Here is a 17,491-nt window from a genome sequence, read left to right as displayed (position 1 = left end):
AAGGGACTCTGGGACATCAAGAGAACAAGTCATGTTCTCAGAGAGAAGCAGAAATCCCTATGTCTCAAACTACAAGTCCAATAATTAATTGCACAAAACAGTTCTAAGAGATAGGCCCTGAGCTAGTCCCATTGTTGTTGAGAAGTTTGCTTGTTCTGCTTCTGATGGCTCTACTGAATTTCACAGTGGAGTCTCCATAGGTAGTATATAACTGTTCATAAATATCCTCAAGCATGAACAACAGGGTTGCAGCATGAGCTCAGGCCCACTGGACTCCAGCCAGCCCCTGGTAAAGTGTACCCTTCCCCACCCCAAGAAAGTGAGTGTTCAGTATCACTCAGAGCTTCCACTCAATGGAAATTGTAGCAAATGAGATCATCAAGGACATTTGTTCTTGTGCAAGTACAAGTGGCCAGCATTAGAAGTCTGATTAACCCTAGGAGAGTTGGGCGGGGGGGGGGGGGAAATCAAACTGTAGACTTAAAAAATAAACGTATTTAGAACTGAACCTGTGATCAGACTTCAGCTGAACCAGTTAAATAAGTGTTTGATTTTTCTGTGGTGGCAGCTATCGCCATAAAATGGGGATTTTGATGTCCTGCAAAATACCTTAACTTTGGTGGGGGGAAATAATATTTTATTGAAATACATACTGTAAACCAGGGCCAGATTAAGGCTTGTAGGGGCACGGGGCACTTAAGACAGGTTGGGCTCCTGGTGGTCTTGTTCACATGACCAGCATGTAAAATCATTTGTGTATTATACTGGCACAATCATGCCAGACATGGAGTGTTTTCAACATTCTGCCATTATAAGCCCTGAACATTCTATTGTTTAACAAGTTGTTCTAGCAAGAACTAATCAGCCAACTTTCCTTTCACTGTCTCTACATCTGGACTAAATTTGGTGCAAATTGAGATACACACGTTATATCTTTTGCACCTCAAATGTTCATGTGTCCACCATCTTGGATTGGGGTGGATGCTGTCATTACAAACGGCACCATAAAGATGTCCCTGTGTGTCATTCACTACAGCTGTTCCAAATTTGATTCAAATCAGTTAGACAGTCCTCAAGTTAGTGTACTTGTGCCTCAAAAGTTTATGCATCCACCATCTTGGATCAGGGTGGGTGACATCATCACAAACTACACCATTGGGGCATTCCTATGTGTCCATTCAGCTGTACCCAATTTGGTTTAAATTGGTTAGACATTCCACAAATTAGCTTGCTTGCAACTCAGATGTTCATGTGGCCACCAGCTTGAATTGGAGTGGATGACATCATCACACACCACACCCTTTGGGCATCCCTATGTGTCCCTAGATCTGTAGCAAATTTGGTTCAAATCAGTTAGGCGGTTCACAAATTAGCCCACTTGTGCCTTCAAAGTGTACGTGTTCGCCATCTTGGATCGGAGTGGATGAAATCATCACAAACTACGCCGTTGAGGTGTCCCTATGTGTCCCTACAACTGTACCTGATTTGGTTCATATTGGTCCAGGCGTTGTGAAGTTGATAGCCGGGGACACACACACAGAATGCCGGGCGATCTCATAAGCCTACTGGAAAGTAGGCTAAAAAATAAAAAAGTATCCATCTAATCCCCATGAACCAACACACCCACACTTTGCCTTGGTCTTTCAGTTGGACATTGGGCTGTAGAATGATGCATACATGCAGACATTTAATAGGTGCAGCTTCCCAAGTCACTTCCTAGAGATGCCTGTGATGCCTGATGCATCTCTGATCAAAACAAAGTATGGGTGCATGGAGCCTCATTTCTAAAGTCACTATCAGATACCAGACTGTACAAAGTCTTTGTGGCTTATATGGGGTGGAAGTTAAGATGGGCACCTTAATTTGGAATTTCCATTCTTCTTAGAGCACAAGTGAATATGTAAAGCATCTGAACTCTCATCTTAAACTAAAGGTTCTTTGATTACTGATATCTCTTTTGTAAGTATGTACTCGTAAAGGGTAAATATTAAAAAGGCTGTGTAGCTGTCATTCTTCAGACTGAAAACACAGAGCTCACTAGGTAATAGATACAATTAAAAAATGAACAATGGCTACTGACACATAACAGCTCCTTTGACTATTTTAAAGACTTGCTTATGGGACTGAACATTAAAGAAGTAAATAAATGCACACACACACACACACACAAACGCACACACACACCTTTTCAACAAAAAGCTTCTCAAAGTAGTTTACATAACAAATGAATGAGAAAATGATACCCTATCCTCCAACAAAAGAACCAGCAACAGCCACAGGAGAGATGCAGTGTTGAGATGCATGGACAGAACAATTGTCTCTAAGAGACCACTGCTTCACAAAGGCCCCCATAAAATCTAAACAGATAAAATCTAAAAGACATATGAGTAATCTACTATTTATGACATTTATATTCGGCTCTTCCTCCAAGGAGTTCAGGGGAGGGTATATGATTCCACCCTCCTGAAATTTATTCCGACAACAATCCTGTGAGGCAGGTTAGGATGAGAGAGTGAGAGAAAGAAAGAAAAAAAAAGAGAGGGTTGGTTCTCCTCTCTTTGTCCAGCTGATTCCCTGGGAGGCTCAAAATTCTATATGGATGCCTAGATTTAGATTTTGCATGGCTAGTTAATTACATATATTTTATTCCTTATATAAACTATCACCACTTTTGTATCTTTCTTATGATTGGGTGTTTTTTTCTTGGATGGATAAGATTTTGTTTGTAAACTTGTATTTTTGTCGAAATCTCAGAGATATAACATATCTGTTTTTACTTATATTACCAATAAAAGCATTTTAAAAATCTAAAAAAGAGAAAGAAAAAGAGCAAGAGAGAGAGAGTATCTAGCTGTAATGATCAAAAGGTGGGGGTGGAATACAAAATCCCTCCTCTTGCTGTGAGGAGTCCTGTGTAGGCTGCCACCATCTACTTTTTTTACATGAGGAGCCTCACCCTTCTAAGGGAAAAGTAAAGAAAGTATTCTGAGAGAGTAAAGAAAGCCTTGAGCAGTCTTAGTTCTTCAAGAGTGTGTGACTAGGGTAGGACCCAATAACGGATGACACTCTTTAACAACATTGATTAATAATAGGACGATAAGGAAAACTATAGAGGCATCAATAATTGCTGCTTCCATTCAAGTAAAACCCTTCCCCAGGAACAACAAGAACCATGCAGTCATATCAAAGCACTTAAAAATAAATTACCCGATGCATCTAGCTAAACTGGTCCCTATCCTTCCTACATACTTCCAGGTAAGGAACTTCCAGTTGATTCCCAGCCAACCAAGGCTGTTAGTCTCCCCTTTCCCCTACAGTAGCAGCTGATCAGACCTCACTTAGAGGCCTCCAGGGAAGAACTGAATTCTCACACACCCTCCCCTACTACTCTATAGGCTGTTGTCCAGTAAACTATGCCCTTCACTCTGGATTGGTCTTTCTTCCTTATTTGGAGAATGGCGCAGCAGGAAAATGACTTGACTAGCAAGCCAGAGGTTGCCAGTTCGAATCCCCACTGCTATGTCTCCCAGCAATATAGGAAGATGCTGAAAGGCATCATCTCATAGTGTGCGGGAGATGGCGATAGTAAACCCCTCCTATATTCTACCAAAGGCAACCACAGCGTTTTGTAGTCACCAGGAGTTGACAGTGACTTGATGGCACACTTTACCTCTACTCTCCAAACAGTTACTGTTATTGAGGCCTAGTCCTCCCTCAAGCCTGACTATCACTACACTGGCCTCAGGTCACCCAGTGAGCTTTATGACTGAGCAGGGAAGGATTTGAACCCATGTGTTTCCAATCCTAGTCTGACACTCTAACCACTACACAACACTGCCTCTCAAGTGTTCACGGGATATTCACTGCAGAAGAAAAAGGAAATTCAGACCCCAATTTTAGCAGCAGCATTTCTGCAGGCCCATGATCTCAGAGTTTAATTTTATTCATTTTAATGTATTGTTAATTGAGGCTAGAACACTTACCTTGGAGTAAGTCCCATTGAATACAATGGGTCTTACTTCCAAGTAGACATGAAGAGAACAACACATAACAAAAAAACCACCCAATTAAGAATGTACAGTATTTACCAGAATACAAGACTTCTCTGAATTTAAGGCAACCTCCTTAAAAAAAACACACACAGAGATTAAATCCAGGTTATACCTGTATTTACCCAAGAGAAAAAAGACTCTTAAATGATGACGGCACCCCAATTTCTAAAATCAAAGAACTTGAAAAAAATCTAGTCTTTGATTCAGGTAAATACTATAATTAATTAAACCCTCATAGATCCTTCCTTAGAGGGTGTCTCTCCATACACCACACTCCCAAGCAGAAGCAGTTTTCTCTCTCTTCCTTGCTCAACTCCCACCCACCCCACTAACCTTCACATCCCCAACCCCAAACAGAGGCAGTACACAATGGGCATTTTCTCCTCACCCACCCCCTAATAGCAGCACCTTCACACACCCTAGAAACTGCCTTCGTCCTGGAGCAGCAGAGGAAAGAAAGGTCATGAAACAGGCTATGCAACAGTCAAGGCTTCAGGGAGGGGTCAGATGGGAGGAAAGAACAGGCAAGACAGAGCCTTGCAGGTTGGTTAATAACACAGGACAGAGAGTGGCACATTGTTTTCAGAGGAGCACTGGGAGCAGAGCACACGGGCAGGCAGAGAACTCAGCCTCAGTCCGATCTGCATGCGAACACACAGCTGCCTCCAGGAATCTCAGGGAAGCTGGAGGCAGCACAGGTGAGCAGGGCAGGCCGAGGAAAGAGGGAGACAGCATCAGGGTTGGGCAGGAAGCAAGGGCCCTCTGAAAGGGGAGGGACGCTGGGTGCTCAGACTCCCTGGACCCACCCCGTAATCAATGCTGTGGACCAAGGCAAAAGCTGCAAAGGGGGAAAACAAAACTAACTCCAAGTAAATAAAACCAAACCAAAAAGGCCTGAGATGGGGCTGTTGCTCAATGGTAGAGCATCTGCTTTGTATGCAGAAGGTCCCAGGTTCAATCCCTGGCATCTCCAGGTAGGGTTGGGAAAGACTCCTGCTTGGAACTTTGGAGAAGCCTCTGACAGTCAGTGTAGACCAGGGTTTCTCAACGTGTGGGTCCCCAGATGTGATTGGACTTCAACTTCCATAATTCCCAGCCCCAGTGGCCTTTGGCTGGGGATTATGGGAGTTGAAGTCCAATTACATCTGGGGACCCACACGTTGAGAATCCCTGGTGTAGACAATACTGAGCCAGATGAACCAATGCTCTAACTCGGTGTAAGGGGACTTCCTATGTTCATAACTGAGCAGTGACGATGTTTTTAGAATGAAAGCAAAAACTAAAGTGAGTAAACAAAAACCCAAAACAATTATTTACATGCGGGGGGGGGAAGTGAAGGTATCCATGTTAATCCATGGGGGTGGGCACCCAAAGCAACAATAGCATGATACCTTTATTAGGACCAATCACAATGTCATATATTAGTAAACAAACATTCAGGTTCACCAGAACTCTTCTCTAGGATGGATTTCAAGCAAAAAACAAAGTTGCCTAGGACTTACACAATGAGGCCACTCAGAACTGGGCCACTCAGAGTCCATATATTCTAAAATAACTATGACCACAGGTATGCATAAATGTTAGAGGACCTTTTCCATCAGGAGTTTACTTTCTTTTTTTTCTTTTTAAAAAATGCTTTTATTAGTATTACAAAGGTTACATCTCTGAGACTCCAACAAGATCAAACAAGTTTACGTACAAGGTCTTATCCTTCAAAACCAAAATGAAGGAAAAATACTATGGTGTTAGTTGAATCTAAAGGGTCCTAAACTAGGCATCAGACATCAGTAGCAATCAGTAAAGAATCTTGAACCCCACAAGGGAAAATTAGAAAAGAATAGGTCTGTCCCAGCGTGATTGATCATCCCACTATCAAACTGTCTGAAGAGGAGAGAGCCAACCCAACTATGATATATAAAGTAGATATGATACAATTATTTTGAACACAGGGCAAGACATCTCCAATTATCTGTGATTTGAGCATCACAGACACGAAAAATATTAGGTATTATTGATAAGATTCTGTATTCTATAGGGAGGGGAATATAAGTTCCCTTGCTCTAATTTTGTCCTACTTCTGAATTAAGACCTGTATAAGTAATAATAAGAAACAAAATTTATTGAAACTTTCAATTAGTGGGATAACTGAGCCTTGTAACGTATATGTTTAATAAAGTATGTTTTGTAATGTGTTATTCTCCAATACTCAACAAAAGGAAATTTCCTAAACAAATCATGGATCTTCTAGCCTTTTCCGTCTGATCAACATTAAAGGAGAGATATAATGTATTAACTTATATGTTAAGCTGGTGGGCTGAGACAATCTAAAATGATCAATGATCCATGCTTCTAGCCAAACTGAAAATGAATTCAAAGAATTTTAAATTCCTTGTTCTATCCAACTGGATAACCAGTTTACAATAGGAACCACGGCAGCAGACTTCACCAGCAAGATGCTGTACAGTTCTCTTCCACATAAGTTTCAATGTTATAAATAACAGGTACAGGAATCTAAATAAAAATTGGTCCTACTAATAAGAGCTCAAAAACAGATATGTAATTTTAGGTGTACCTCAGACATGTCTCAAATATATCCTAATATACATTATTAAGTACACTTCAGTACCGTTTATAATAATGTAATATTTATTTATTTATTTATTTATTTATTTAAACATTTTTATACCGCCCAAAACTTAGGTTTGTGGGTGGTTTACAAAAGAATAAAAACAAAGTAAAACATTTGTTAAGACAAAAAATGGGGGAGGGGGACACACACATTACAACAATTTAAAAATAATATTTTAAAACAGCATTAAAACCAACATCAATTAATTAATTAATTAATTAATTAATTAATTAATTAAATTGTATTGTATATCAATACAATAAAGGGGAAAGATCTCTCAGGCAAGACATATGTTAGTTCTATATGTCTCTGCGTTCAAATCGCATCCTAAATTGCTTCAATCCCTTCATACTGACTCTCTCCTCCAAAAACCATTTGGCTACCTCCTAAAGAATCCGTGGGAGATTCAAACAGCAATACAGAGAAGGCTTGTTAATGTCTGTAGGCTCGACTAAAAACCTAATCGTCAGAGAGAATAGAGTTTAAAACTCTCACAGAACACTCCCCCTAAATTCAGTTAATTATTGGGCAACTGTGTATGCAAAACGGTTTCAACCAAGATTATCCAGTGGAGAGGAAAATAAGAGTTAAAAAACACTAGTTCTGGCATACCAAAAGTAATATGTGTGTTATAAATACAAAGCCACATATCCACCAGTTCAGGAAATTCACATCCAGTCGCAAACTGGAATACAAAATCCATAGTAAAATAATGAACAGAGATCAGCTAAACCTTTAGTAGTCCCAGTCCTCTGTAATGAAAACCAAATAAACATACCGGAGAGATAAATGGAGGAAACTAAATTCAGACTTGACTGATCTTTATAACCTACAACTGGGACCAAAAAATGTCAGACAATGGCAATATCATATCTCCTCTATACATGTATCTAATCCTTCACAGCTTGCTTCCAATTGTTTGCATTCAGCTAAACTCCTCAGAGTGTTATTATTAGGTATAATAATAATAATTAATAATTATCAGGTATTCATAACGGGTAATAAAAGCCCGTGGGGAGAGAGGAGGGAATGATAAACGGAAACTAATAGAAGAAGCAGAATACCCTTCAGCTGCTTCACATTCTTATCCCTTTAAAACTATAATGTCCTGTGGTAAGGAAAAACCAATAATCCTGTTCCATATATTTGGATATGTTTGCACTGTTGCGACACTTTCGTTCTAAGAATTGAGTTTGCAAGGATAGTCTCAATTCATCCCTAACCCCCCCTTTCTTAATAAATTCTCATTATGTCCCTAAAAAAGGAAAGGCAGGAAGAGATATGTGACAGTTCCTTAGGTCTATTAAACCATCGGGTCCACAATGCAACTTAATTCCTGATTAGCTTGTTACCCATATTGGACCTTGTTTAGAACTCCCTAAATATTAATGTTTAAAATATAAAGGACAGTTAACACAGGGAATGCCTTGAGGGACCAAGTATTAAGGCTTGGTATTAAGTTATACTCCAAGTTACAGCTACAAATGAAACCCAAAATAATCACATATAATTCAGTTTCTATTATTATTATTTCTTGTTTACACAGTCAGACAGGTGTTATTGACTGGTTTGTTTTATCCAGACATCGAGTCCTTCCCAAGGACCTGGGATGGCTGAATTTTATTGTCAGTGGTTATAGATATCGTTGCAGAATATAGGCTGTTCCCAGTAAAGCTGCTTTTTGTAATTGGCTGATGGTGATTTCTGTGGCCCCTATGGTGTTGAGGTGCTCTTCAAGGTCTTTTGGAACTGCACCCAGGGCGCCAATTACCACTGGGATTATTTTGGTCTTTTTCTGCCACAGCCTTTCAATTTCAATTTGTAGATCTTTGTATTTGGTGATTTTTTCTATTTCTTTTTCTTCTATTCTGCTATCCCCTGGTATTGCTATGTCCATTATTTTCACTTGTTTTTCTTTCTTCTCAACCACAGTTATATCTAGTGTATTGTGTGGCAGATGTTTGTCTGTTTGTAGTCGGAAGCCCCATAATATTTTTACATCTTCATTTTCTTCAACTTTTTCAATTTTATGGTCCCACCAATGTTTAGCTACAGGTAGCTTGTATTTTTTGCAGATGTTCCAGTGTATCATCCCTGCTACCTTGTCATGCCTTTGTTTGTAGTCAGTCTGTGCAATCTGTTTACAACAGCTGATTAGGTGGTCCACTGTTTCATCTGCTTCTTTACAAAGGCGGCACTTGCTGTTTGTTGTGGATTTTTCGACTTTGGCTATTATTGCATTTGTTCTTAGTGCCTGTTCTTGTGCAGCCAGTATTAAATCCTCTGTTTCTTTCTTCAAGTTGCCATTCTTAAGCCATTGCCAGGTCTTGGTGATGTCTGATTTTCCACTTATTTTGTGCAAATATTGACCATGCAGGGGCTTATTTTTCCATTTTTCTGCTTGGTTCTTGACTTGTTCTTTCTTGTAGGTCGGCTTTGTTTGATTGGTGTTGAATAGGTTCTCGTTATTGACCGTTTGAAGTGCATCTTCTTCACTGTCCTTGATATATTCTTCAAGGCCTCTTTTCTCCCCCTCTACCGTTTGATGGACTTGCAGCATTCCTCTTCCACCTGAGCTGCGAGGGAGGTAGAGCCTATCTACATCACTGCGGGGGTGCAGAGCATGATTGATGGTCATGATTTTCCTGGTCTTACGATCTAGCGTCTCTAGCTCTGTCTGGGTCCAGTCTATTATTCCTGCAGTGTATCTGATAACAGGTATAGCCCAGGTGTTGATGGCTTGTATGGTGTTCCCACCATTGAGTTTGGACTTGAGGATTTTTCTAACTCTCCTGATGTATTCACTTCCCATTTCTCTTTTAACTTCAGTGTGTGCGATGTTATCAGCCTGAGGAATGCCCAGGTATTTGTAATGTTCTTTCTCTTCCAGGTTCTTGATCTTGCTTCCATTGGGCAGTTCTATTCCTTCTGTTTTTTTATTTTCCCTTGTTCATTATTAATGCAGCACACTTGCCTAGTCCAAACTCCATTGCTATATCGCTACTGAATATACGGACAGTGCTTAGCAGTGATTCGATTTCTGACTGGGACTTTCCATACAACTTCAGATCGTCCATGTACAGCAGATGGTTGATTTTACTGGATGTTTGAGATGTTTGGTATCCGAGGCCTGTTTTGTTTAGTATTTGTGAAAGTGGAGTCGTGGTGATTACAAACAACAGAGGGGATAGTGAGTCCCCTTGGAAAATGCCTCTTCTAATGCTAACCTGTCCAAGTGCCTCGCCATTGATTGTTAACTGTGTACTCCACATGCTCATTGCTTTTTTAATAAATATCTGAATGTTTTTGCTGACACCAGTTGTTTCTAAACATTTTAGTATCCATGTGTGAGGCAATGAATCGAAGGCTTTCTTGTAGTCAATCCATGCAACACTTGTTTTTCTTCTCCTGCAGTTTTCTAAAATCATTTTGTCAATCAGCAGCTGGTCTTTTGTGCCTCTGGTGTTCGGGCAATTTCCTTTCTGTTCAACTGGAAGCTGTTTGTTAGTTAATAAGTGTTGCATCACTTCATCTGCTATCATTCCAGTTAATAATTTGAACATGGTTGGCAGACAGGTTATCGGTCTATAATTACTTGGAACTGTACCTTTTGCTGGGTCTTTCATGATTAGATGAGTTTTCCCACTTGTTAGCCCTTGTTCAATATCACCTCCTTGCAAAATGTGATTGAACTGTTTTGATAGTTGTTTATGAAGTCTTGTTAGGTGTTTAAGCCAAAAGCCATGCAGTTCATCGTTGCCTGGTGCAGTCCAATTTTTAATTTTCTTTGCTCTTTCACTTATTAATTCTGGTGTTATTATTAGATCTTGCATTTGTTGGTTACATTTTTGGACCTCTTTCATCCAGCCTGCTTTTTTATTATAATCTATTGGATTGTCCCATAATTTTCCCCAGAATTGCACTGTTTCTTCTTTATTTGGTGTTTCTACATTTCTTGCAGTTTCTCCTTCTATGCTTTGGTAGAAACGTCTCTGATTTGACTGGAATTGGAGATTCTGCCTGTGTTGTGTAATTCTGGCTTCGTATCTGCTAATCTTTTTTGACACTGCTGTTATTTGCTGCTTTATTATTTCCAGGACTTCTCTAATTCTCCTTGAATCTAGGTGGTATTTTTGGATCAGATACTCTTTGGTGTTTTCATTCTTCAGCTTCTTGTCTTTCATATCTTTCAGTTTACTAGCATCTGATCTAAGCCTGGTGATTTTATTTTCTAATCTAATCTTCCATTTACGTGATGTACTGCTTTCTTTTTTTACAGGTCCATTGATCTTATATCCGAGCTCTTGTGTTGTTATTGTTGCTGCACTGTACATTAGTTGTTTCTTGCAAATTATTGGTTGTTATTTCTGCAAGTGCAGCATTGACATCTTTTAATGCCTGAGCAAGTTGTTTTTTGGCAATTGTTTTTAGAGCTGGAAGTCGAACCCTGGTGGTTGTTTGGTTCGTGTGCTCAGTTATTTTTTGCTTTAGTTCTTGTTGCTTTTCTGTTAAACGGCATTCGGGTTTTTGAGGTGAAGGCAAAGGTGTGAGGTGTTGGAAGTAAAGGACTTTGCGCTGTCTCTTTGCCTCAGACAGTGGAGGACAGACTAGTAAGTCAGAAGGCTAGAAGGTCAAAGACATTTGGTCATCACTTCCCGCTGCTCTGATGCTATCCCTTTGAAATGTAGATTGCTAATCTTAGGGGATTCAACTTCCTTCCTCCTTCTCTCTCTTGCTACCTGGCTGTTGACCTTGCAACATGGCAAGTCTCTTGCCCTGCACCATATGTGCAGAGAAGATGGTGAATCCATCTGCATCCATTTAGATAGATAGATTAGAGATCCTAAATCCTCACTTTCCTATCTAGAATGGAGTTCCTTAATAAATACCTTTTTTATTGATCTGAAACTAGCAATTGGCTCCAAATTACTTTACTCTTAGCACACACGCATGCCTAACTAAATCCGCTGTGTTTGTGCCTCTGTGCACTCTGCTATATTGAAAAAGGGATTCTCTCACCACAGGGAATTTCCAACATGAAGTTGCCTGGTTTTTATTTTGAAACAGTTCAGCAACAGTGGCATCCTCTATTTCCAACACCACCTCCACCTGCACCTGAGCAACTTCTTCAATTGGTGGTAATTCTTCTTCCATATCTTGAGCCTGTGTTGCTCTTTGCAGTTCTTCCAGCTCAACTCCTGTGAATACTTTATTTCTTATTAGGTATCTTCTCTGGTCTGCTAGCCTTTGTTCTGTTATTTCTGCATCTAGATGCTTCTCTTTCCAAATTTTGTACATTCTTTCTAAATAACCTCTTCTAGTTGGACTAGACTTGTAATAGCAGATCATTATTTCCTTGTTGGCATTTTTCGTATTTTCCCCCCCCGTTAAGCAACGTTTCTTCTAGTAACTTTGGAGTCTCCAGCCCTGGTTGCTCAACTGAAGATCCTGAGTCCTGTTGCCCACTTGCCACCAGATGTCCAGGGACTCCAGCACCTGGCGCGGTCCTTGTTGACCCGGGCGACGACCGATCCGGTATAGATTTATTAAAGTTACGTCTCACCATATTGTTGATGGGAGAGGCACTCTTTGTCTGGCTCCTCTGGTGAGACCTGTCCAGTATGGTTGGACCTCTGGCATAGCTCTCACCTTCTTCAGAGTACACAAGCCCCACAACCACGCCAAGGTAGTGCCTCACTGTGGCAGAAAAAGACCAAAATAATCCCAGTGGTAATTGGCACCCTAGGTGCAATCCCAAAACAACTTGAAGAGCACCTCAACACCATTATTATTATTATTATTATTATTATTATTATTATTATTATTATTATTATTATTTACTATTTATTCCTTTATTACAGATGAGAGATCTGAGAGAGAATGGTGTGCCCAAGGCCATCTAGTAAGTCTATGGCAGAGGCAAGACTGAAACTGCACAATTCCTGTTTGGGTGTTTGGAGGGGAGCAAGGAGAGGCAGTTGTCCTCTCCCCCAGATTTAGCCAGCCCCACTGAATTCAATGGGGATCAATTGGGGATCCCCATTGAATGGGGCTTAGTCTAGGATTGGACTAGGATGGGTCTAGGATTACAGCCCTGGAAAAGGTCTGGTGGGCTCCCATGACTTCCTGATGCATAGTTTTCTTAACCATTAAACAACTAAGCTACATACACCAGTGTTTCCTTCTAATCCTCATTTAAAGAATGAAGTGATCACACTTTCTAGACATATCTCTTTGTAGGGCATTCTGTTCCTTCCAATCAGTGTTTGTCATCTTTTCAACTTTTAACATTACATTGATTTCTAATTTTGTACAAACGCTAACACATTTTCACAAGTATTTTGATCAATGTTTTTCTCTTTTAATGCCATTTGTTTAATGCTAGTGGTATATTTTCTTTGTCTGTTGCTGGTGTTTCTCTCTCACCTAGTCGTTATATATCTTTTTTCTAACTGGATGGCCTTGAAATAATATGCAAATTTCTTGCATGGTCTCCTTTCCGTGCTGTGATCCTGAATGGCTTAACTCATGTTACTGGCCTGGAACCCATACTGATGAAAGTAGAAAATTTTCCTCCTTTTTGCTTAACAACGTTTCATCATCTTTTCCTAATATTCCTATGCATTGTGTTATCTGCATAGACTTCCATTTTTAAGAGGAGAGTATTCTATGTGGCTGAGAATGGTTCTGATGAAAATTACAGCTGTTGGAACATGTCCAGTTGATCTATGTAGCGTAGTTCTGCAGTTATATAGAAACTTGTATGTTTTTGTTCAAGTCCCCCCACCCTTTAATCTTTTGAGGCACTTATCATTTTGCCAATAGTTGTCATGAGGCTTTCTTCTCCATTTACTTTGAGCCAGATAATTTTTATTTTTCTATGACCGAAATAAGAACAGCCCTGCTGGATCAGGCCCAAGGCCCATCTAGCCCAGCATTCGGTTTCACACAGTGGCCCACCTGATGCCCCTGGAAAGCTCACAGGCAAAAGGTGAGGGCATGCCCTCTCTCCTGCAGTTGCTCCCCTGCAACTGGTATTTGGAGGCATCTTGCCTCTGAGGCTGGAGGTGGCCTACAACTGCCAGACTAATAGCCATTGTCTTAGACCAGTGTTTCTCAACCACCGGTCCCTGGACCGCTGCCGGTCCCCGAAGGGTTGAGTGCCGGTCCCTGACTGGGAGTCAAACCCCCCCCCCCCCACAACTGAAATCAAGGCACTCACTTCCTCAGTTTTGCACATGGCACGGAAGAGGAAGAGTATCACGGAGGCATGGGACCCTTCTTGTGCCTTGCCTCCACGTGCTGCTGAGATCTTCCTACAGCTATCTTATTCCCTATTTTTACAGCTTCAAACTGTATGCGGTGTGGGGGCATGGAGGAAAAAGTATGGCAGTGGGCGCCACTTGAAGGGCTGCTGGTTCTTGCATGCTCATTGTTTGCAGCCAAAGGTTGGTTGATTGAAACCGAGCTGCCTGTTGTGGTTGAGGCGCCTTGAGAGGGAACGCTGTTTCCCTCTTGCATCAGTGGGGCTTGCTTGTATGTTGTTTTCATTGGCCCCATGTAGCTTTTGAATTTTTCTAATGGCCCAACATCCCCTCTCCATTGAGTAATCACAAGCACCTCCACTCCAGACATACTGGAGACAAATTTGTTCACCCAGGCTTTTAGATTCAGGGGTTCTCAACCCTGGGTACCCAGACGTTGGTGGACTTCTACTCCCATAATCCCCAGCCATAATGGCCAAATGCCATTGTTGTTGGGGGTTATGGGAGTTTAACTGAGGGACCCAAGGTTAAGAACCCCTAATATTCCATGTTTGCAAAAGATTCCAAATTTAATTATTTTAATGCTTATATTATTTTCATTCTAAACTGCCCAGAGATGCAAGTTTTGGGCAGTACAGAAGTCTGATAGATAGATAGATAGATAGATAGATAGATAGATAGATAGATAGACAGACTTGAAACCCCTTTACTAACTGCTGGTCCGGGAAACTGCGCATGAAGAATGTAGCGGTCCTTGAAACTCTGCACGAAGAATTTAGCGGTCCTTGACTCCAAAAAGTTTGAGAAACACTGTCTTAGACAATGAATTTGTCTAAGCCCCTATAAAGCCATCCAAGCTAGTGGCCATCACCACATCCCGTGGCAGAGAATTCCATTGGACAGGCTGCTTTGGGGTGGGGCATGCACTCATTTGGGAGGGAGGAGGAGAGCTGGCAGGAGCTCTTCCTCACTGTTTGTTCACATAAGCTGAAGTTGCTTAAGGTGAAATGGCATGGGGGAATATCCTCCCCCACCACAACCCTCCCAGGCCAGTTCCCTCCATTCACAGCGGCATTTTAATGTAAAAGGGGGAACTTGCCTCTCGTCCTCCCTCCCCAAAGCGGCCATGCTGTGGCCGTCACTGGCTGCCCCCATCCCGCCGCTATGGCAAAGTTTAGAAGTAAAGGGGGGGCTTCATCCTCGCCACCCCTATCATCTTCGCTGGCAGTAGGGGCAGAAAATCCTTGGCTGCCTGCGGGCAGCAAAAGGGTTAATCTGCCCTGTCTACAATGTTCTCCTTTAGATATGGTGACCAGAACTTAAACAGAAGGGGTGTGCACAAAACCAGCTGACCAGGTTCAGTTCGATGCTCCGGTGTCGAACTGAACCGCTCCTCGGTCTTTCATCATCATCCCCGATCTTTAAAAAAAATAAAAATTATTTTTATTTATTTTTGTCGTTACCCCTGTTTGGATGGTCTTCGGGTCATGACCCAGGCAATGCAAAGGCCTATTGGGCATGCACAGCAGCTTCCAAAGTGGCCGCAGCCACAGGGGTAAGGCCCAGAATGGGCCGAAGACTGCCCAAACAGGCCTATTTGAAACATAATGGAGGCTGGCAGTGGGAGGGAAACTTCTGGAGACACCACTACTACCCCCCGCAACATCAGAGAAGCTCCTCAGAGGGGATAAGTAAAAAAAAGATCGCAAACTTCCCCGAACGGCTGGGGGAGGGCTCCAGTCTGGTGCTGAACTGAACCGGGGGTGTGTGTTTGGTTCAACACCGGACCATCGAACTGAACCTGTTTGCACATCCCTATTACATAGTACTCCAAATGTGGCCACACCATTGTTTTGTATAAAGGCATTATAGTATTAGCAGTTTTATTTTCAATCCCCTTCCTAATGATTAAAAGCATGGAATTGGCCTTTTTCAAAGCTGCCGCACATTGACTTGACACTTTCAATGAACTGTCCACCATGACCCCAAGATCCCTCTCCTGATCAGTCATCAACAGCTCAGACCCCATCAGCGTCTATGTGAAGCTGGGGTTTTTTGCCCCAATATGCATCATTTTACACTTGCTTACATTGAACCACATTTGCAGTTTTGTTGCCCACTCAGCCCATTTGGAGAGATCCTTTTGGAGTTCCGCACAATCTGTTGTGGATTTCACTACCCCTAAATAGTTCCGTGTCATCTGCAAATTTGGCTACCTCGCTGCTTACCCTAACTTCTAGATCATTTATGAATAAATTAAAAAGCACTGGCCCCATACAGTTTCCTGGGGATCTGTATCATCTGCATCATTATTCTCTATAATTAATAATCAAACTTGATTTGTTAGCCTCCCCATAACAAATTATTTTCTGAGTGGCTCACAACAGCACAACACTAAAAACATAATACACAACAAATTACAATAGAAAATACAGCAGTGAACATTTTAAAAATTCTTTAAAAATCAAATTTTAAAAGCCCGAGTGAACAGAAATGTCTTCACATGGCATATAAAATAACAAAATGATGATGCCAGATAAGCCTCACTGGCGAGGGTATTCCACAAATGGGGTGCCACCAGTGAAAGTAAACTTCTGGGGGAGAAAGCAAGATGGCATCAAGAACAACATTCCTGACTAAACCACCTGTCAGGGTTTTCATCAATCGTTTGGTCTTATCACCTTCCATCGGTCAGATGGAGGTTGGTATGTGTGCGGGTCTTGGTCCTCCTCATAGAGGTGGGAGTCTAGGGGGTCTTCAGACCCTGAAAAGTCTGGAAAACCCTGGATGAACATCTGGAGAGACCTTCCTGCAATCATCGGACCGAATGAAGAGAGGCTTTCCACTGCCTAATCACTAACGACCTGCTCTTTTCTTTTTATCTTTACTAATAAATCTCTGAGATGTCCACGGCCATGAGTTTGGCAGATTTACGGTGTTTTTTCTCCCTTCCCTTTACTGAAAGCTCTTGCTTACTTTTTGCTATTTTTACTTTGCTGGAGATCTCAGCATTCCAATGCTAACAGCTTTCAGTTTTGCCTTGAAGAATTCTTTGAAAAATCTGATATCCCAGCAATTACTTATTTCTTTTTTTTCCTTGAACTCTAAATTACTCACAGCATTCGTTGGAGATTATTATGGGTTTTTTCTCCCTCCCTATCTCTTCGTGAACCTCCTCCTCCTCCCACACCTCAAACTTTCCAGCAGACAAGTATTTGCAATGGAGAAGAGGAATGGAGAAGAAGACAGGCTTGGATAGAAGAATGGCTCGTTTCCTCTCTTTTGACTTGGTTTTTTCATTTTACTGTTTTTGTAGAACCACATATCTAACCAGTTCATGTCTGTCTTACAAAGCCCTACCTGGACAAATTCTGTTTACCTGCTTTCTGGGAGGATTTGACTTTGACTGCTCTGAAAAGTTCCATTTACAGTTCCTTCTGTTTGCATGGATGACAAAGTGTTTTATGGCTGAATAATCACCCTTTCGTCATTAACTATCTACCCAAGCTCTGACTAGAGAAACGAAAGTGTTGGGAAGGAGTTTG

General features: G+C 41.3%; 1 protein-coding gene and 1 non-coding gene across 16 annotated transcripts in view; one reads left to right on the top strand and one right to left on the bottom strand.

Moving 5' to 3' along the window:
- Window positions 1–17,491, bottom strand: part of SULF1 (sulfatase 1) — a 198,483-nt gene that overhangs the window by 60,605 nt on the left and 120,387 nt on the right. The gene's annotated exons all lie outside the window — the stretch shown is intronic.
- On the top strand, window positions 4,954–5,025 carry TRNAT-UGU (transfer RNA threonine (anticodon UGU)). The gene has a single exon. It is a non-coding gene; the product is annotated as a tRNA-Thr (tRNA).

Source organism: Hemicordylus capensis, chromosome 4 (assembly GCF_027244095.1).
Source record: "Hemicordylus capensis ecotype Gifberg chromosome 4, rHemCap1.1.pri, whole genome shotgun sequence".
Classification (NCBI taxonomy): Eukaryota; Metazoa; Chordata; class Lepidosauria; order Squamata; family Cordylidae; genus Hemicordylus; species Hemicordylus capensis.
The sequence above is the reverse complement of the archived record's forward strand: the minus strand, read 5'-3'. Positions and strand labels throughout refer to the sequence as shown.